Source organism: Ictidomys tridecemlineatus, chromosome X (genome assembly GCF_052094955.1).
Source record: "Ictidomys tridecemlineatus isolate mIctTri1 chromosome X, mIctTri1.hap1, whole genome shotgun sequence".
Taxonomy (NCBI): domain Eukaryota; kingdom Metazoa; phylum Chordata; class Mammalia; order Rodentia; family Sciuridae; genus Ictidomys; species Ictidomys tridecemlineatus.
Genome location: NC_135493.1, coordinates 31,678,634 through 31,702,004, shown reverse-complemented (window position 1 = coordinate 31,702,004; position 23,371 = coordinate 31,678,634). Strand labels below are relative to the sequence as shown.

Genomic DNA, 23,371 nt, shown 5'->3' with positions numbered 1-23,371 from the left:
CTCAGAGGAGGACATACAAACAATCAACAAGTACATGAAAAAATGCTCACCATCTCTAGCAGTCAGAGAAATGCAAATCAAAACCACCCTAAGATACCATCTCACTCCAGTGAGATTGGTAGCCATTATGAAGTCAAACAACAACAAGTACTGGAGAGGATGTTGGGGAAAAGGGTACACTTGTACATTGTTGGTGGGACTGCAAATTGGTACAGCCAATTTGGAAAGCAATATGGAGATTCCTTGGAAAGCTGGGAATGGAACCACCATTTGACCCAACTATTCCCCTTCTCAGACTATTCCCTAAAGACCTTAAAAGAGCATACTATAGGGATACTGCTACATTGATGTTCATAGCAGCACAATTCACAATAGGTAGACTGTGGAACCAACCTAGATGTCCTTCAATAGATGAATGGATAAAAATAATGTGGCATTTATACACAATGGAGTATTACTCAGCACTAAAAAATGACAAAATCATGGCATTTGCAGGGAAATGGATGGCACTAGAGCAGATTATGCTAAGTGAAGCTTGCCAATCCCTAAAAAACAAATGCCAAATGTCTTCTTTGATATAAGGACAGCAACTAAGAACAGAGTAGGGAGGAAGAGCATGAGAAGAAGATTACCATTAAACAGGGACAAGAGGTGGGAGGGGAAGGGAGAGAGAAGGGAAATTGCATGGAAATGGAAGGAGACCCTCATCGTTATACAAAATTACATATAAGAGGAAGTGAGGGGAATGGGAAAAAAAACAAGAGAGAGAAATAAATTACAGTAGATGGGGTAGAGAGAGAAGATGGGAGAGGAGGGGAGTGGAGGGGGGATATTAGAGGATAGGAAAGGCAACAGAATAAAACAGACACTAGTATAGCAATATGTAAAACAGTGGATGTGTAACTGATGTGATTCTGCAATCTGTATATGGAGCAAAAATGACTTCATAACTCACTTGAATCAAATGTATGAAATATGATTGTCAAGAGCTATGTAATGTTTTGAACAACTAATAAAAAAAAGAATATCAAATGAAGTAATTCCAGAAATCAGAAACATAAATGATACATAGATTATTAGCATTCAAAATCATTTATTATTTTCATTGACTGGAACAAAGAAAGTATAGGCTCACTTGTGACTTTCCAAATTTATTGAATTAATATTTTAGACAAACCATGAAGGTCATATATAAATGTAAACATTATATACTTATTTTAAAAATTTTCTGAGGGATGAAACACCTAAGATTTCTAGCTCTGAACTAAAGTTTTCTTGTAAAATCAAAGCTATTTTTAAAAAACTACATTTTTAAGAATCAAAAATGCCTGTCCTATATACTTATTTACTCATTTTAGTAGCTATCTTTAAATTATTCACAAAAATCAAGCACAGTTAACATTTTAAATTTTATTTTTGGTTTTAGTTTGTTTTTTGTTTGTTTGTTTGTTTTGCCAAAAAGGTCTGAAGAAATTGCTTTATATAGAAAACATTGAACACCTGTATCTTGAATATTCAGAAACAAATATCCTATATCCTAATTATTTAGCAGGCCAGAAAAATGAGTTACTATATTTTAAACACATTACAAACAAGTTTAACTTACTTATTACAGATTTACTAAAGTCATATGAATCAAAAAGGCATTTTGGGCTAATTTTCCATATGTCAATTTAGTACCATGCACTTAATCTGTATGCATATAAACATATGGGCACATAAAAGAAACTTATATTCAATATTTGCTAGGTTTAAAAGTCAGACTTTTGACCTGATATTGTCTGTTAAGTCTTAAATTTGCATTTCCAGGACCCTGTTTGGTTAAAAACAAACAAAAAATCACACCTATTAATAGTCCATTGATCAGGTATTAATCTTTCCAACATAAATCTCTATATTACTAACCAGGTCACTGTCCTTTATTATGCAAGGAATTCAAGGGAGTGCAAACATGAAGTGAAGATAAAGATAACAGTTGTTCTTGGTCCAAAACAAATAATCTTAGCAAATTTATCAAAATGAAAGATGGCAGGAAGGGAAGTGCGGGTAGCTCTGTCTTTCACATAATCTTTTATAGCCACACTAGAATCATCTTATGGAGTACATTTAGCCCCAGAGTTTGTCCATGAATCAAAAAACATTAAATGAAGGAATCTTTTATGGTTTGCCATATCATTTGTTCTAAAGCCAAGGTTTTATCTAAGCAAAGGCCTGAAAGTTGGATCATGGCATCTTGTTTCATAAATTAATCTCATCACCATGATGCATGATTGCATGGACTGTGATTTACAGATTTGGATCCTGCAGAACAGAAATAGAACATAAAGACAATGAGGAATCTAGCCCATAATAAGGCTGAGGGGGGTGAGGGAAAGAATAGAAGTCCAGTAGATTAGATGATGGGGAATAGAGGGAAAGGAGGAGAGATAGGAAAAGGAAAGACAGTAGAATGAATCTGACATAATTTTCCCATGTACATATATGAAATCAAAACAGTGAATCCCACCATCATGTACATCCATAAGCATGGGAATCCTAACTAGAATCAAATATATTCCATCCTTTATAATTATATCAAAATGGATTCTGCTATCATGTACATCTAAAAAAGAACCCTGAATTTTTTATAAAGACATTTACAAAACAATCTGAACTCAAAATCTTAAGAACTTATTACAATTTCCCCCAAAGTCTTCTACAACCTCAGGGCTGGGACTAGTGCTCAAAAATGTAATGAGTGGAGATAACAAGATGGCAGCTCAGAGGAATCTTCAGAACTGCAGCAGTTTTCTAAGACTGAATTAAGTCAGCAGTTCTGCAGCAGCAAAGTGATGTAGAGAAACTGGGGGTAGGGGATGGGAAAGCAGGGTGGCAACTCGGTAAAATAGTATTCAGGGAAAAAAAGTGTTGGTTCCTAGAATAAAGAATTAATAAGGACAACAGACTGAGGCAGTGTCCACCAAGCTGTGGCTCAGTGGAGGAGTGGAAGCAGTCCATCTTCAAGAATAAAGACACTTTCCTACCAAGATTAAGAAAAATGGTCACTAATCAACATATCTACAACTGGAACAGAACACAAACTCAGAAAAACTGGGCTGTGCTTATAGGGAGAAAGCCTGGAGTCCCCAGATAGAGAGAGAACTAGTAATCCTCAACAGAGTTACCTGAATCTTCCTAGCAGAGGTGATCTGAGCTGAGATGCACTAAGCCGACTGGGAACTCCAGCAGTTTACCAGGGTTTTTCAGAGATCACTTTTTCCCCCTTAGGTCCCAGTACTTGGTATACTTGTTTTTTGAATATTCAAGACCCAACAAGCCTTAGGCAAGTACTTTTCATTGGATCTTTGATGCCCAAACAGCCTCATTCTGAGCACAAAAGACTTTGACCCTGCTAGGGCTCTCAGAGTGAGGAAGAACAAAGGCCACTTCCTTTGGAATTTGACAGACTGATCTGTGAGATAAAGACAGGGGGCAGGGATCTGGATCTGAGGAGGTAAAGTCCCAAAAGCACCCCTGCAAGTTTAGCACTTGTTGACAGGGATTCTGAATAAGAGGCTCCAGGTGGAGGTGTTGGTCAATTCCTCAGACAGACTCCACTTTCACTCAAGACAAACAACAAAGCCATTTTGAAAGACAAAAGCAATTTACCATACCTATTCCAGAGGAGGTGGTCAGGCAAGGAAGGGGTCTAATTCTGCATACAAAGTTACCTAACAAGTTTGGCTGGCCTGGGGCAGAGCTGAAATGGAAGGTGATTTACATTTTAAAGTCTTCCTCATAGCTAGCACTTTCTAAAAGTTGAAATGTCAGACACAAAAAAACTATTTTAAAAACTTCTGAAATAATTAATATGAACCTCTGAGTGATAATTAACATATTAACTGAATTATATTAATGTCTAACTAGTCTCTCCTATATACAACCATTCCACATGGGCTCCAACTTCTCTTACCACTTCACTCTATTTTAACCCATTTCCCCTCCCTCTCTTCTTCCATTTTTTTTTTTACTTTTTTCTTTTTCTTTTTTGTACTTTTCATTCTCTATTTTCTTTAGTTTTATCCCACTTTCAAATTCATTTAGTATATAATTATTAGTGTATGATTCTTTCAGCCTATATTACATTAATTTTTCTCCCATGTTCCTCCAGGTTAATAGAATTATAGAGATTTTCATTAATTACATTTATAGTATGTATTGATATATGATTTACTTTTAAACCACTACTGTTACTTGTGACACTCTTTTCCAAGAGGCATTAGAGGTTGAGATTAAACTTGGATTACACTGAGCTTATATATCAAGGCTAAAATATACTGACAGCACAGGACAACATTTAGAACTTCCTTTCAAAGTTCAGGACTGGCACTTGAACAGTTAGTCCCTTTTCTTTAGACTACAGAAAGGGGGTCAGCAAGCCAGCTGAGAAACTTTGAAACCCTGCACAGACAGGAACCCACTCTGCCATTACCAACAGGAACAAGAGTTCAGAGTCACTTGGATTCAATCCTCTAGTAACTCTAGCAAGGACAAACAACAGTTTTCTTTAAAAAGCTTTTATGGAAGTGGTTAAAAATTATGAAATGAAAAAAGGCAGGGGAAAAAGAAGGGGAAAGGGTTAGGGCTGTAGCTCAGTGGCAGAGCTCTTGCCTAGCATGTGTGAGGCACTGGGTTCAATCCTCAGTACCACAAAAAAATAAGCATTCTGTTCATCTACAACTATAAAAATCTTTAAAGAAATAAAGAAAGGAAAATCATGAAATAAAATTATGAAATAAAAAAGGCAGAGTAAAAAGGGAGTAAAAAAATTTGAAAATTTTTCTTCTCACAATATATGTGGGAAAAGGAATTACAACAAGAGGCCATGTAAAAATGTTGGCATTGATAAGCTCATGGCCATCCTGGGTTTTTGCTGAATTAAGACTATAATATTTATGGTCTTTCATTGAAGCAGAAAGGGGCAAGCTACCTCCAATATCAAATGAGGGAAATGAGTAAAAATCTTTAGCAAATAATTTTAAAAGGCAGAGACAAAGGCTGCTTCCTCTGCCATCAAAATGTACACAACCATGAATAGGCCAATCATACAGGCATTAAGTCACCACCCAGTATTTCACTTTTCAAAACTAGACTACACAGGAAGTTCTAAAGTTTCATTTATACTATAAATTGTCTTAGGGATCCAATGAGATCTTGTTTTATCTACAAGGCCATTCATTGCAGCACTATTTGCAAAGGAGAAGCAGTTCATCATAGAGGACAGGTTGAATAAACTAAAATACTTACACACAATGGAGTATTAAACATCTCCAAAACAGAATGAGAAATATCTCCAAAATATATTCTGATGAAAAAATTCAGTGGAAAATAGTACATACAATATGCTATTGTTTACTCTTAAAAGGGAAAGATGGAATATTATCTTTAAGAGAAGAGGAGAGGGGTAGTAGTTTGACTTCTTTGAATAGATTGTCTTTTGTAGATTTGACTTTGGAACTACGTAAGTAAATATAATATCTAATTCAAAATCAAAATTAAATTTAAAACCCAACTGTAAAAATCAAAAGTAAGATTAAATAAATGGACTCTGCTCTGTATCCTGTTAGTGATACATAATACTGAATTATATTTCAAATTATCTTAAAACAACAATTTAACTGTACATTTCTAGTGAGATACACCTTAAGAGAAAAAGGTTACCTGTACAAATATTAAGTTGCTTTTAGTAATCATGTTGGTGTTAGCAGTGTTGGTATTATTATCAGAGTTGTTGGGTATGAATGATAAACAAAATAATCAATGAAGTATCATTGAAGTTAATTTAAAACACTGTAGCTTTAAATTTGAAGTGGAATTGTAAATAAGAACTTTCTTTGTGACACTGGGATCTAACACAGGGCTTTACACATGCTGGGCAAGTTTTCTACCATTGAGCTATATCCCCTGCCCCAGCTCCAATAAGAACCGTTGATATATTGTACCTTAAAAAATATGTAGATCTGTAACAGTGAAAGGCTTTAATAACAAGCCTAGCAACAACAACACCTATATTATGATATGTAAACACTACCACCCCCAAGAAAATGAAGCACGACTCTTTTTTAAATGGCTGACTATGGGGTCTGGAGCAGAAAAGGTATGAGACTTAAATATCTTGTCATAACAGAAAGTAATGAAGCCATCAAAGGCTACTGCAGCAATGTGACACTGAAGCCAATTTCTATAAGCTTTTGTTGGCCAAATATGGACTAATTGGGGCATTAATAAGGATAGTAACTGCAATAGATTTAAACATGCCAGAAATGTTTAAATGTGTGAGTTCATAATGATGTTAGAATTTATAATCAATCATCTTTTTGGGGTGTAGGGTTATTGGGGATTGAACTCAGGAGCACTCAACCACTGAGCCACATCTCCAGCCCTATTTTGTATTTTATTTAGAGACAAGATCTCACTGAGTTATTTAGTGCCTCGCTTTTGCCAAGGCTGGCTTTGAATCATGATGGATCATCTATGAAGGGCACTAAAGTACCAAATCATTCCCTTAGAAATGGGTAGAGAAAGGGAAAGAATCAAGTATTTATCTTGTCTTTTCCATATGACTTTTACCTTAGGATAAGTTTACTATAATAGAAGTGTAAAGGGTTGGGAAACATAGATGATAGTATCAAAATCAGGCCATAGGAGCTATGGAGCATCAACCATAGTGTGAAAGATAAAAAGGGAAGTGAAAAGCGTGGTTGGGAGAACTATTTGCAGGTGCTCATAGTAGTCTAAAGCTGTGATAGGATGGTCTGAAAACAAAATAGTGGCAATGGGATAGGAGGAAGTAACAAATTTTATTAACTAATTGGATGAATGAAAGGAGTTTAAAAATATCACATCAATTGGTGCTTAATAAAGATGGTGTCGCTAACTGAAGTGATGATTCTCAGAAAAGGCCATAATGTCCCACAAAGTTCAAAATCATTGTTATCAAAAATACACAATGGAATTACTAAGAATACAAGCAATAATAATTGTTGTTGAGGCTATGGAGGAAAAGGTACACTCATGCATTGCTGGTGGGACTGCAAATTGGTGCAACCACTCGGCAAAGTACTATGGAGAGTCCTTAGAAAACTTGGAATGGAACAACCATTTGACCCAGTTATCCCACTCCTCAATATATACCTAAGAGACTTTAAATCAGCATACCACTATAATGAAGCCACATCAATGTTTATAGCAGCTCAATTCACAATAGCTAAGCTATGAAGCCAACCTAGGTGTCCTTCAATGAATGAATAGATAAAGAAGATGTGGTACAAATATACAATGGAACATTACTGGGCCATAAAGAAGAATGAAATTATGGCATTTGCCAGGAAATGGTTAAAACTAGAAACTATCATGTTAAGTGCCAATTCCAACAAACAAAGGACAAATGTTCTCTCTGATATGAAGATGCTGACCCACAATAAGCAATGGGGTAGGAGTAGAGGTTCACAAGATTAGACAGGTGGGAATGGGGAGAAGAGAGGGAGAATGTGAATAGGAAAGATAGTAGAATGAATAGGACATAACTTTCCTGTTCATATTTGAATATGTAACCAGTGTAATTCAACATTGTGTACACCACAGAAAAGTTTACTCCATGTATGTATACTATGTCAAAATATATTCTACTACCATTATAACTAAAAAGGACAAATACAAATTTTTCAAAAAATGTACAATGTGGGCACTGAGGTTGTGGCTCAGTGGTAGAGTGCTCATTTTGCATGTATGAGACACTGGGTTCAATCCTCAGTACCACATAAAAATAAATGAAGGTATTGTGTTCATCCACAACTAAAAATAAATAAATAAATGCACAATGGTAAAATAGGATATAAGCAAAAGTAGGACCAGACGTAAATACTGGTTTTGATTTTCTTCCTAGAATCTTCACTTTGGCCATAAGATGCACTATTTCTAATGTATACAAATACTTTTTCAATGTTTACTTTATTAAGTCATTTCTATCTTTCTTTTATCCAAAGACACTTCAAATAAGAGACACCACTTCCAGGACAAGTCCAAAGACCCTACTCAACATATTTCTAGCTGTGTGACTTTGAAAAAATTTATTTGTGTGTGTGTATTGTTTTGAAAAAAAGATAATAATATTTATCCTACTTAGATCCATGTTGTCCACACATTCACCTAATAAACTGCAGTTTCAACAATAACAGTATCAACAGCAACAATAAGACAAGGTAACACTGCTTTACATATGGTGAAGCATGAGACTGAAATAATGCAAAAAACAGTATGTTCAACTTGAATTTATCATAGAAAATATTATTTCCTCAATTTATAATTTACCAACAGCTGCTACATGTACATCATAGTGAAGGACTAGTCATAAGTTAGTAGGCATTTGATAAACATTAATTACTTGCCAATTACTGTATTAAGCAAAAAGTGTGTATATTTTCAGTGATTCTCAATAATCTTGAAGGTAGGCATAATTACCTGAAATACACCAAGGAGGACTCTGAGACCAAAAGATCTTTAAAATTACTTGTTTAACAATAAATGCTGGGGAAGATGCAGGAAAAATAAACTCTTATACACTGTTGGTGAAAATATAAATTAGTGCAGCTATCATGGAAATCAGCATGGAGGTTTCTCAAAAAAAATAAAATTAATATATGGTAATGATCCAGCTATACTGATCCTTGGAATCTACCTAAGAGAATTATAGTCAGCACACTATAATGATATATGCATACCCATGTTTATTGCATCATGATTCACAATAACCACATCATGGAATCATGGAAACCTTGGTTCATTTCAAAACTGTATAAAGAAAAGTTTTATTCAGCCATAAAGAAAAATGAAATTATATAATTTGCAAGAAAATGGATGGAACTGGAGAGCATCATGTTAAGTGAAATAAACCAGACTCGGAAAGACAACTGCCATCTGTTTCATCTTATATGAAAGTAGAAGGGAGACCATTAGGGTAGGGGAAGAGGGTCAAGGGGAGGGAGGAGTAGATAAGGGAAGGTATTGGGAGTGAAATTGATCAAATTATTTTATATTCATGTAAAAATATGCCACAATGAAATACACTATAAAGTATCAATAATGCATGAAAAAAGAGAAAAATGCTTATTTAATCTCAAAACAGTCAGAAATAAAAGCCAAGAATCTAACCTAAGACCATTTGATTATAAAAACTCTCTGTACACAATATTACCTCCTTAGCCCTTTGAATCTGACTTTAGCCCACTATTGCTTATACTGATATAAATAATTTTATCTTAAGGTCAACCATCAACTACTGTTTTGATTTATTTTATAAATATGATTCTGCTAAAGCAATGCCAGGAAACTCTTCTCCTATTCCCTTGCCTCACTTCCATTTCTCTTGTATACCACACTAATTAAATTGTATCACAATAATTCAATTCCTTATCAGCTCTCAAGTTCCTACCATACCCTTTCATTTCATTCTGCAGTTCCTCACAAAAAAGTTTGCTAAGTGCTTCAAATGTTTTCTACTCTTAAATCCATGACTAGTCTCTTGATCTTTTCAAAACAGTTCCAATTCTTTACTTCCCTGATAAGTTGTAATGTCCTCTTGAGTTGGTGGTTAAATAAATGCTCCTCCTGAAACCGTCACCAAAAGTATGTGTTGACTTTTCTCACACTTTTAAAATAGGTAAATTAGAGCAGAAAGTAAAGCAGAAAGAACTTTACTTTCCAATAATATTCAATTACAAAAGTCACTAAAACAATCTACTGGAAAAGTATCTGAACTTCTGAAGATTAAGCCAAACAAGACCCTTTTAACACAAAAATTACAACATTTTATAATATAATATCTAGAATGAACCACATTGGAGTAACACCATCTATTCAAACAGCACCAATAAAAGAATAAGAGGCCCCAGAGACAAAACAGATGTCACAAAACTTAAGCACAAATGAACATTCATGTTAATAATTGACATATCCCTTAATTCTTCACATATAATTCTAAACAAGCTTGGAAAACTAATTTTGAGCATATAACAAATCAGAAACAAGCAGGGAAAGATGGGGATTCAAGATGGCAGGCAACAGGGAGGCTGCATTCTGTGTCACAATACTATTTCTTTTGGAGTTATTAGAGGACCTCTGGCAGCTGCTCCCATCCAGGAATTCCAGCTGCCATGCCCGTGCAGGTTTCCAGACCTCAGTGTCAGTGCAGGATTCCTGGCTGCTCCCCTATGCAGGACCACCAGCAGAACTACCAGCTGCCATGCTGAGAAGAACCACTGGGCATCAGTACCCATGTAGGAACCCTGGCCACCCACCTGTGCAGAAATCCTGGCCACCATTCCCACAAAGGGTACCCAGCCACCATAATAACCTTCACCATCCTGAAGGTGAAGATACCAGCAAACAACAGACAACCCCACCCATTGGATAAGAATGGAAGCAGGAAAGATACTAAACTCGCATAAAAACAATCCTTGTATTTTCCTTCAAGATTATTTTCCTTTTCTCTTTCTTTTTTCTTTTCTCTCTTTCTCTCTCCTCCTGCCCTCACATCCCTAACCTTTGTGAAACCAAGTACTTTTCATGGATTAGGCTACTGAAGACTGGGATGTCTCAATAGTATTACAGTTGTGTTGTATATTCATTTATCTAGTATTTTTTTACATTTTTTTATTTTTTAAATTTTATATTTGTTTGTTGTATTCCATTGTCTTCCCACGTACTTGTCTCCCAAAAGCCAATTTCTCTCTTTTCTTCTGCTACTAGCCAACTTCTTTAGATTCCACTTTCAAGCTTTCTAAGATCTAATAACTCTACATTCTCCCCTCCTACCTCCTTAATATCTCATGCTATACACCAACCCTGGTTCTCTCTTTGCCCACCATCAGAAACTTTAGACCCTTTTGCAAACCTACTGTTTATATTGTAGATACAATTTGAACTCAACATTTCTGTATATTGTATCAAAATTGTAAACATCGTAATACCAGCTATTTGGTTTAAGGCAGTATATTGTTTGTATATAGCCTCTCCCATAAAGAAGAGGTATTGGAAACCCGCAATATATAGGGACAATATAAGCCTATAGGGTAAAAACTGTAAAACCTCAGATCTGCAGTGCTAGAAGGAAAGACACAAACATTAAAACAAAAAAAAAAAAAAGGAAGAAAATGCCCCAAACAAAGATACTACATTTTTATTTTTTTATTTATTTATTTTTTTTATTGATTGTTCAAAACATTACAGAGCTCAAGACATATCATCTTTCATACATTCGACTCAATTGGGTTTTGAACTCCCCAAATACATTATACAGACTCACTTCTGTTACATACTCACATTTTTACATAATGGCATATTAGTGACTGTTGTATTCTGCTACCTTTCCTATCCCCTACTATCCCCCCTCCCCTCCCCTCCCCTCCCATCTTCCCTCTCTACCTCCTCTGCTGTTGTTCAATTCTCTCCCCTTTTTTTCCCCCCACCCCCTTGCCCCTCATAACCTCTTATAATTTTGTGTATCACTGAAGGTCTCCTACCATTTCCATATGTTTTCCCTTCTCTCTTCCTTTCTCTCCCCCCATTCGTCTTAGTTTACTGGTAGTCTTTTCCTCATGCTCTTCCTTCCTGTTCTATTCTTAGTGGCTCTCTTTATATCAAAGAAGACATTTGACATTTGTTTTTTAGGGCTTGGCTAGCTTCACTTAGCATAATCTGCTCTAATGCCATCCATTTCCCTGCAAATTCTATGATTTTGTCGTTTCTTAGTGCTGCATAATACTCCATTGTGTATAGCTGCCACAATTTTTTTATCCACTCGTCTATTGAAGGGCATCTAGGTTGGTTCCACAGTCTAGCTATTGTGAATTGTGCTGCTATAATCATTGATGTGGCCGTATCCGTATAGTGTGCTCTTTTAAGGTCCTCAGGGAATAGTCCAAGAAGGGCAATAGCTGGGTCAAATGGTGGATCCATTCCCAGCTTTCCCAGGAATCTCCATACTGCTTTCCAAATTGGCCTCACCATTTTGCAGTCCCACCAGCAGTGAACAAGTGTGCCCTTTTCCCCACATCCTCGCCAACACTTATTGTTGTTTGACTTCATAATGGCTGCCAATCTTACAGGAGTGAAATGGTATCTTAGGGTGGTTTTGATTTGCATTTCTCTGATTGCTAGAGATGGTGAGCATTTTCTCATGTGCTTGTGGATTGATTGTATGTCCTCCTCTGAGAAGTGTCTGTTCAGGTCCTTGGCCCATTTGTTGATTGGATTATTTGTTATCTTATTGTTTAATTTTTTGAGTTCTTTGTACATTCTGGATATTAGGGCTCTATCTGAGGTGTGAGGGGTAAAAATTTGTTCCCAGGATGTAGGCTCTCTATTTACCTCTTTTACTGTTTCTCTTGCTGAGAAAAAACTTTTTAGTTTAAGTAGGTCCCATTTGTTTATTTTTGTTATTAACTCTTGGGCTATGGGCGTTCTATTAAGGAATTTGGAGCCCGACCCCACAATATGTAGATCATAGCCAACTTTTCCTTCTATCAGACGCAGTGTCTCTGTTTTTATATCTAGCTCCTTGATCCATTTTGAGTTAACTTTTGTGGCTGGCGAGAGAAAGGGATTCAATTTCATTTTGTTGCATATGGATTTCCAATTTTCCCAACATCATTTGTTGAAGATGCTATCCTTCCTCCATTGCATGTTTTTAGCCCCTTTATCAAATATAAGATAGTTGTAACTTTGTGGATTAGTCTCTGTGTCCTCTATTCTGTACCATTGGTCCACCTGCCTGTTTTGGTACCAGTACCATGCTGTTTTTGTTACTATTGCTTTGTAGTACAGTTTGAGCTCTGGTATCGCTATACCTCCAGATTCACACTTCCTGCTTAGAATTGCTTTTGCTATTCTGGGTCTTTTGTTTTTCCATATGAATTTCATGATTGCTTTATCTATTTCTACAAGAAATGTCTTTGGGATTCTGATTGGCATTGCATTAAACCTGTAGAGAACTTTGGGTAATATCGCCATTTTGATAATGTTAGTTCTGCCTATCCATGAACAGGGTACATTTTTCCATCTTCTGAGATCTTCTTCTATCTCTCTCTTTAGGGTTCTGTAGTTTTCATTGTATAAATCTTTCACCTCTTTTGTTAGGTTGATTCCCAAGTATCTTATTTTCTTTGAGGATATTGTGAATGGAGTGGTTTTCCTTATTTCCATTTCAGAGGTTTTGTTGCTGATATACAGGAATGCCTTTGATTTGTGCGTGTTGATTTTATATCCTGCCACTTTGCTGAATTCATTTATTAACTCTAGCAGCTTCTTTGTAGATCCTTTTGGGTCTGTTAAGTAAATTATCATGTCATCTGCAAATAGCGATAATTTAATTTCTTCTTTTCCTATTTTTATGCCTTTAATTTCTTTTGTCTGTCTAATTGCTCTGGCTAGTACTTCGAGAACTAAATTGAATAGAAGTGGTGATAGAGGACATCCCTGTCTTGTTCCAGATTTTAGAGGGAATGCCATCAGTTTTTCTCCATTTAGGATGATGCTAGCCTGAGGTTTAGCATATATAGCTTTTACAATGTTGAGGTAAGTTCCTGATATCCCTAGTTTTTCTAATGTTTTGAACATAAAGGGATGTTGTATTTTGTCAAATGCTTTTTCTGCATCTATCGAGATGATCATATGGTTCTGGTCTTTAAGCCTATTGATGTGGTGAATAGCATGTATTGATTTCCGTATATTGAACCAGCCTTGCATCCCAGGGATGAATCCTACTTGATCATGGTGCACAAGTTTTCTGATATGTTTTTGTATTCGATTCGCCAGAATTTTATTGAGAATTTTTGCATCCAAGTTCATTAGAGATATTGGTCTGTAGTTTTCTTTCTTTGAAGTGTCTTTGTCTGGTTTTGGGATCAGGGTGATGTTGGCCTCATAGAATGAATTTGGAAGAGCTCCTTCTTTTTCTATTTCTTGAAATAGTTTGAAAAGTATTGGTATTAGTTCTTCTTTGAAGGTTTTGTAGAACTCCGCTGTATACCCATCAGGTCCATGGCTTTTCTTGGTTGGTAGTCTTTTGATGGCTTCTTCTATTTCTTCCTTTGTTATTGGTCTGTTTAAATTGTGTGTGTCTTCCTGTCTCAATCTGGGCAAATCATATGCCTTAAGAAATTTATCGATATCTTCGCTATCTTCTATTTTATTAGAATATAGGGTTTCAAAATAGTTTCTAATTATCTTCTGTATTTCTGTAGTGTCTGTTGTGATATTGCCTTTTTCATCCCGTATATTAGTAATTTGAGTTCTCTCTCTTCTTCTTTTTGTTAGCATAGCTAAGGGCTTGTCTATCTTATTTATTTTTTCAAAGAACCAACTTTTAGTTTTATCAATTTTTTCAATGGTTTTTTTTGTTTCAATTTCGTTTATTTCTGCTCTAATTTTAATTATTTCTTGTCTTCTACTACAATTGCTGTTGTTTTGTTCTTCCTTTTCTAGGTTTTTGAGGTGTAGTGTGAGTTCATTTATTTGTTGGTTTTTTCTTTTTTTGATGAAAGAACTCCAGGATATGAATTTCCCTCTTAAAACTGCTTTCATTGTGTCCCATAGATTCCGGTATGTTGTGTCTGTATTATCATTTGACTCTAAGAATTTTTTTATCTCTTCCTTTATGTCTTCTGTAACCCATTGATCATTCAATAACATATTGTTCATTTTCCATGTGGTGTAGGATTTTTCCTTCCTTTTTTTATCATTGATTTCCAATTTCATTCCATTATGGTCAGATATGGTGCATGGTATTATCTCCACACTTTTATATTTACTAAGATTTGCCTTATGGCATAATATATGGTCTATTTTTGAGTAGGATCCATGTGCTGCTGAGAAGAACGTGTATCCACTTGATGATGGTTGGTATATTCTATATATGTCAGTTAGGTCTAGGTTATTGATTGTGCTGTTGAGTTCTATAGTTTCTTTATTCAGTTTTTCTCTAGAGGATCTGTCTAATGGCGAGAGCGGTGTGTTGAAGTCACCCGTAATTATTGTGTTATGGTCTATTTGACTCTTGAACTTGAGGAGCGTTTGTTTTATGTAGATTGCAGCTCCATTGTTTGGTGCATACAAATTGATAATTGTTATGTCTTGTTGGTGGATGGTCCCTTTTAACAGTATATAGTGTCCTTCTTTATCCTTCTTAATTAACTTAGGTTTGAAGTTGATTTTATTTGATATGAGTATGGCCACTCCTGCTTGCTTCCGAGGGCCATGTGAGTGGTATGATTTTTCCCAACCTTTTACCTTCAGCCTGTGTATGTCTTTTCCTATCATATGAGTCTCCTGAAGGCAGCATATTGTTGGATTTGTTTTTTTGATCCAGGTTGCTAGCCTATGTCTCTTGATTGGTGAGTTTAGGCCATTAACATTTAAAGTTACAATTGAGATATGATTTGTACTTCCAGTCATGCTTCTTTATTTATTTATTTTAGTTTGGCTAGTTTTACTTTTTTGGTTATTTTCCTCCTCCTTTACTGAGATACCTCTTGTTGTTAGTTTTGGGCACTATTTTTCAATTCCTCTTCTTGTAGTATATTGCTCAGAATGCTTTGCAGTGCTGGTTTTCTTGCTGCAAATTCTTTTAGCTTTTGTTTATCGTGAAAGATTTTAATTTCGTTGTCAAATCTGATGCTCAATTTTGCTGGATACAGTATTCTTGGTTGAAATCCATTATTTTTCAGCGTTTGAAATACATTGTTCCAGGATCTTCTCGCTTTCAAAGTCTGTGCTGAGAAATCAGTCGTTAACCTAATTGGTTTACCCCTGAATGTAATCTGTCTCTTTTCTCTGGTAGCTTTTAATATTCTCTCCTTGTCCTGTATGTTGGCTATCTTCATAATTATGTGTCTTGGAGTTGGTCTATTATAGTTTTGAATGTTTGGGGTCCTGTAGGCTTCCAGGATTTGGCAATCCATTCCATCTTTCATCTCTGGGAAGTTTTCTACAATTATTTCATTTAATATGCTGTCCATTCCTTTGGTTTGAATCTCTGTGCCTTCTTCTATCCCGATGACTCTCAAATTTGGTTTTTTAATGACATCCCATATCTCTTGAATAGATTGCTCATGGGATTTAAGCATCTTTTCTGTGTTGACTATACTCTTTTCAAGTTGATAAACCTTGTCTTCATTATCTGATGTTCTGACTTCTACTTGATCAAGTCTATTTGTAATATTCTCGTTTGAGTTTTTAATTTGGTTTATAGTTTCCTGCAATTCTAGGATTATAGTTTGATTCTTTTTAAGATCTCTATCTCCTGGTAGAGCTCGTTCTTTGCCATTTGAATTTGTTTGTTTAATTCATTTTCAAAATATATTTTTATTGCTTGGACTTGCTGTCTCATGTCTTCTCTAATATTCCTTTCCATTTGAGTTAGGTATGCCTTGAGTTCTTTCCCTATCCCTGCTTCTGATGTTTCTATGTCCTCTTGTAGAATTAAGTTGTCTTGCATTGTTTGTACTCCTTTTTTCCCTTGTTTTCTCATGTTGTCCCCGTTGCTTTCCAGCTCTATTTGATTGTCGTGTTTCTACTCTCTTCTATAGATTTGTTTTGGTTCTGTATTACTCTGATGCCTCTCCTTAGTGTTGTTAAACTATGCCACTGTGAAGGAAGATCCGACGTCCGAGCTCCAGTGACGACAATACTTTGCTATGACCGGCCCCAGTTCCTTGCCTGGGTGTCCTGATGAGGTGGTGTGACTGGACTGTCTCTGTTTGATTTCAGCTCCCAGTCGCGGCAGGCAGGCGGTCTCCAGCCGCCCAGTATCACAGGCCGCAGGCGGGTGATCGGTCACCTGCGGCCGGGTGTTCTCCTACCGCCCAGCTATGCGGGCAGTGGGTGAACTGTCGCCGGCGGGCCTGCAATTTCCAGCTGCCCAGTCTCGAGGGCCTTGCCTCTAGCCTCCTGGTTTCTCCTGCTAGCCTTCTGTAGCCGCAGGGCAGGCCGCACGAATCAGTGGGCCTGGATCTCCGGGGTCCCACAGTTGGCGATTGGGATCCCAGGCACTCTGTCCTTTGGATTTTTCCTGCTTGCCCCTCCCCCAGCTCTAGCTAGACAGGTTTCGTTTTGGCTGCAGATGGGTAGGGGGGGTTGCAGGTCAGGTGCCTCTAGTTCCCCCCTAGTCTTTATGCAGGCTCACTCTGATTCTCCCTCCCCCGGCAAGCCTAGGAGAGAATTTATGCGAGTTCCCGATGTATGGGGGATGGGCTGAGTGCCACACACCTGTTTTGTTGTTGAGATCTGTCGGAGAATGGCGGTGGAAATTTCAGCTGTTCAAGATGCTGACTGCTGATTGCCTTGGCGGAGTGTCCGCTGTGGGGGATGGGACTGTACCGCTTCCTTCCCCGTCTAAACTCCCGAACTCAGCCCGGGGGTCAGTGTGGGCTTGGCTGGCGGGATTCCACCTGATCTCAGCCGAGCCTCTCCCTGCTTGCTAATTAATGGCTTCCCTGGGGCGCCACGCCTTCTGTAGCCGCAGGGCAGGCCGCACGAATCAGTGGGCCTGGATCTCCGGGGTCCCACAGTTGGCGATTCGATACTACATTTTTAGAACCCATGGCCAGCACAGCAGAAGAAATGACAAACAAGAAGTTCAGGATGTACATAATTAAATGTTCTGTGAATTAAAGGATGATATAAGAGAGCAAATACAGACAGCATAAGAACATTTCGATAAAGGGCTACATAAGCAAATACAGGAAGCAAAAGATTACTTCAATGAGACAGAGGTTCTGGAAAAAAAGTCAAAAATTCTTCAAATAAAGGAAACAATAAACCAAGTTAAAAACTAAATAGAAAGTACCACCAACAGATTAGATCACTTGGAAGTCAGAACCTCAGATAATGAAGACAAAATATATAATCTTGAAAATAAAGTTGACCACACAGTAGAGATGGTAAGAAACCATGAGCAGAACATCCAAGAATTATGGAATAACATAAAAAGACCAAATTTAAGAATTTTGGGGATAGAGGAAGGCATAGAGTTCCAAACCAATAGAATGAACAATATATTCAATTAAATAATATCAGAAAATTTTCCAAACATGAAATATGAATTGGAAAATCAAATACAACAGGCTTACAGGACACCAAATGTACAAAATCACAACAGATCTCCACCAAGGCACATTATAATAAAAATGTCTCTCATATAGAATAAGGAGAGAATTTCAAAAGCAATAAGAGAAAGGAATCAGATTACATATAGGAGTAAATCAATTAGGATATCTGGAAATTTCTCAGACCAGACCCTCAAAGCTAGTAGATCCTGAAAAAACATACACCAAAGTTTGAAATAAAATGGCTGTAAACCAAGAATCTTATATCCAGCAAAAGTAAGCTTTAGATTTGATGACAAAAGGAAACATTTCATGATAAACAAAAGATACAAGAATTTACAACTAGAAAGCCTGCACTATAGAACATCCTTAGCAAAATATTCCATGAAAAGGAAATGATAAACAACAATGAAAATCATCAAAGGGAGGTACTACACTAAAGGAAAACAAACAATCAAAGGAGAAACCAAGTCAATTCAAATTAATAAAAATAAAAATGATTAGGCATACAAATCATGTCTCAATAATAACCCTGAATGTTAATGGCTTAAACTCACCAATCAAAAAACATAGACTGGAAGATTGGATTAAAAAAGACCCAACAATATGCTGCCTTCAAGAGACTCATCTCATAAGAAAAGACATACACAGACTAAAAGTGAAAAGTTGGGGAAAAAAAACATAACACTTACATAGACTGCAGAAACAAGCGGGGGTTTCCATCCTCATACTGAATAAACTAGACTTCAAGCCAAAATTAATCAAAAGGACTAAAAAAGGATATAACATACTGCTTACAGTATGTAATATCAACAAAACATAACATTTATAAATATATATGCCCCAAACAATGGAGCATTTATGTTCATCAAACAAATTCTTCTCAAGTTCAAGAGTCAAATACACCGTTACACAATAATTCTGGGTGACTTTAACACACCTCTTTCACCATTGGACAGCTATTCCAAACAAAAGTTAAACAAATAAACTATAGAACTCAATGATACAATCAATAACTTAGACTTTACAGACTTATACAGAATATTTTATCCATCGACAAGTGAATACACTTTCTTCTCAGCAGCACATGGATCCTTCTCTAAAATAGACCATATATTATTCCACAAAGCAACTCTTAGCAAATACAAAAAAGCAGAGATTCTACCCTGCATTCTATCAGATCATAATGGAATGAAATAGAAATCAATAAAATAAAAAATAGAAGCTAATCTAACACCTAGAGACTAAATGATATGCTACTGAATGAATAATAGATTACAGAAGACATTAAAGAAGAGATTAAAAAATCCTCAGAGGTAAATGAGAACACTGATACAACATATTGAAATCTCTGGGACCCTATGAAGGCACTAAGAAGAAAGTTCAGTGCATGGAGTTCATTCTTTAAAAGAAGAAAAAGTCAACAAATAAATGACCTAACATTACATCTCAAAGCCCTAGAAAAAGAACAACAAATCAACACCAAAAGTAATAGAAGGCAGGAAATAATGAAAATCAAAGCTGAAATCAATGAAAATGAAACAAAAGAAACAATTGAAAAATTGACAAAACAGAAAGGTGGTTCTTTCAAAAAAAATAATAAAATTGATAAACCCTTAGCCATACTAACAGAGGAGAGACAAAACTCAACTTACTAACATCTGTGATGAAAAAGGAAATATCACAACAGAAACTACAAAAATACAGAAGATAATTTAGAAATTATTTTGAAAATTTGTACTCCAAATTTCCAATAAAATAGAAAACACTGAAGACTTCAACAAATATCTAGAGTCATATGATTTGCCCAAACTGACTCAGGATGATATATACGAGTTAAACAGATCAATTTCAAGCAATGAAATAGACGACACTGTCAGAAGCTTACCAACCAAGAAAAGCCCAGGACAAGATGGATACACAGCTGAGTTCTATAAGAACTTCAAAGAAGAACTAATACCAATACTCCTCAAATTATTTTATGAAATAGAAAAAGAGGGAACACTTCCAAACTTATTCTATAAGGCCAATATCACCTTGATCACAAAACCAGACAAAGACACATAAAAGAAAGAAAAATTCAGACCAATATCTCTAACAATTAAACATAGATGCAAAATTCTTCAATAAAATTCTGCAAATCAAATACAAAAACATATTTAAAAAACAGTGCACCACAATCAAGTGGGGTTCATCCCAGAGATGCAAGGTTGGTTCAAAATACAGATATCAATAAACGTAATTCATAATTCATCACATCAATAGACTTAAAGATAAGAATCATATGATCATCTCAATAGATGCAGCAACCCCTGAGCACTTAATCTTAATCTGTAAAATGGAGTCAGAAAAAAAACACCTAGCACTAAACATTACTAATAAAATACTAGTGATGTATAATTTAGAACACATTTACAACAAACCAGGCAATGTGCAGGACAGTATTGATACCATGCTGAATGAAGAACAGACACAACCCTGAAAGAACTCAATATTGTAGGAAAAACAATTTAAATAGATCACATAAATACTATGAATAAATACTTATACCAACAGATTCTCAGAATGTGTAGCTTAAACAACAGAACCAAGTGGGCAGCATGATTATTTTATTTTGGGTCTTTTCTCCTCCAATTGCAGATGGCTTTATTTTCCCTGTGTTTTCCCATGGTCTTCCCTCGGTAGTTGTCTGTGCACTATTCTCCTTTTCTTCTAAGGATACTAGTCGTATTGACTTTGAACCCACCTTAAAATACCCTATTTCCAAATGCAGCCATACACTGAGATACTAGGGGTTATGACTTCAACATATGGATTTTGAGGGGGAAACCATTCAGCCAAGAATAGTCACAATGTGAAAAAGAATCTTCTTCAATAGAAGATAGAGATGAACCTTAAATATCTGTAAATCACAGTTGAACTTTGTGGAGGTTGTTTTGGGAAATGAAGGTATGTACTTATAGTGAGGTATAACCAAAGAGTCAGTGAGTACCGCCCCCTCAAGAGCATTTTGGAAACATGTTAGGGTGTTTTTTTATCACTCATAATTATTAGGATAAACCATTAGCATTTGGTGGGCAGAGGCCAAAGTTGTGGAATACATGGAGCAAGCAGTCCCACAAAACAAAGAATGGCCCCATGTATCAGAAGAAAGGAATATTCTGTCAGACTCAATTAAACACAAATGGACACAAGGAACATTCTTATGTATACTAAAACAGGAAGATTTTACAAGAACTTAAGAGAAAAGGCCCAATAATTTAGGACATATTAGCCCAAATATTTTAGGACAAATTTATGGAGATTAAAAACTTACATCAAATAAAGATAGAGTCTCAAAATAAAATAATGTTATCTATTCCTTGACCTATATTAGAGCATTTTCAACTATATATTTGTTGAAAGCAGGTTTAATACACAGTGTAGCTACTGTGAAAGCATTAAAACCACTGCAAAAATATCAGAGGATATTTAAGTCTACTTTCATAGATTTCAAACAAAACATTAAAATAGTAAGACACATGAATCTCATGGTCTCAATAAAAATACTTCAAATATTTCAGATTATTGAAATTCTGTGTTTTAATTCAATGTTTTTAACACTAAGGAATATATGCTATAAAAAAATAAAAATACTGAAAGTATTTGATGTTTGCTTGTTTTTCAGTCTTCTCTGTGTAGAGACATCTATTATCCAACTTCGCCAAAGCTTCTCATTTTATTATTTCTCTTTCTAATCTATTCTCTATTCCTCATCACCTAAAGAAGTATACGATCTTTAGGTGATATAGGACTTCAGGTGATCAAGGTCTTTTGAAGTACCAGGAACCTTAAAAATGCCTCTATTTAAAAATAAAAGATATGGTTTCTGTGATTGATACCCCATCAGTACCCCATCCTATTTTATAACATAGGAATTTGTCATTTTACTTATAAATAGTAGAGGTAATTTATATGAATATCATATTCCATATTTCCTCCATTTTCAGAGCATGTAATTTGTCCTGGCATCTTTTCCCTACTTCAAGTATCTTCTCCATTCTCTTATCATAGAAAAACAAGTCTGGTCTATTGTGACTCATTCTAATATTTGTATTATATATGATCTACACGCACCACTGATTTTTTTAGTTTCTGGGGCTTTCTATACAGAATCATCTTCTTATTCTTCATATACCCTAACTTGTTCCTTGTTTTAAACTTTAGATTTATTTTAACTGATGCATAAAATATTTAAATTATACATATTAAGGCAATATGATGTTTTGATGTATACATTATGTCCTGCTTAAATCAGGCTAAATATATCTGTCTCCTCAAACATTTATCATTTTTTATGGTGAAAACTGTCAATGTTCTACACTTTTTAAATATGCAGTACATTGTCACAGTAGTTACCCTGCTTTGCAATAACACAACAAAATTTCTAGCTCAACTATAACTTAGTATCCCATTGATCAACCATTCCTCATCCCTCCTTGACCTCTATGTCCCCATCCACTGGTAATCACTATTGAACTCTCCATTTCTTTGAAATTAACATTTTTACCTTCCATATATGAGTGAGATCATGCAATGTTTGTCTTTCTGTGTCTGATTTATTTTAGTTAACATAATGTCTCCAAGTTTATTCATGTTGTCACAAATGACAAGATTCTTCTCTCATAGCTGAATAGTATTCCAGTGTGTATATTACCACATTTTCTTTTTATTTTATTTTTTTGTTGTTGTTGTTATACCTGGACAGAATGCTTATTTGTTTATTTCCATGTGGTGCTGAGGATCAAAACCAGTGCCTCACCCAAGCTAGGCAAACACTCTGCCCCTGAGCCACAGCCCTGCCCAGCCCACCACCATTTTCTTTATCCATTCTTCAGTTGGTGAACACAACTCAACAGCAAGAAAAAGCATGTTAAAAATGGGCAATGGACCCAAGTAGACAGTTCTCAAAAGAAGACACACAAATAGTCAACAGATATGTGAAAAAAATATTTAATCTTACTATTTATCAGCGAAATGGAAGTCAAAATGTTTATTGCAACATTATTCACATAATTGAACTTATTCTTTAGAAGTAGGAATAAAAATTGCATACATTACATCTTTTACTACCATTAGGCCCTTACAGGTATAACCTGAAATACATACTGTTTTATCATAAATTACTTTCATTTATCTTTCATATTATAATAATGCCATTATGTTTTCATTATATGGGAAGGCAGGTTATA

The 23,371-nt window shown here is 35.7% G+C and overlaps 1 protein-coding gene across 5 annotated transcripts in view; it reads right to left on the bottom strand.

Moving 5' to 3' along the window:
- Klhl13 (kelch like family member 13) overlaps positions 1–23,371 on the bottom strand; it is a 181,854-nt gene that overhangs the window by 125,122 nt on the left and 33,361 nt on the right. Inside the window, exon 1 of one of the 5 annotated variants that reach the window (XM_078034336.1) lies at positions 3,165–3,348. The exons of 3 other annotated variants lie outside the window; for them this stretch is intronic. The gene's annotated coding sequence lies outside the window, so the exon portion shown is untranslated. Of the gene's footprint in view, positions 1–3,164; positions 3,349–23,371 lie in introns of those variants that run through there. One more of the 5 variants, XM_078034337.1, reaches the window with a different exon arrangement.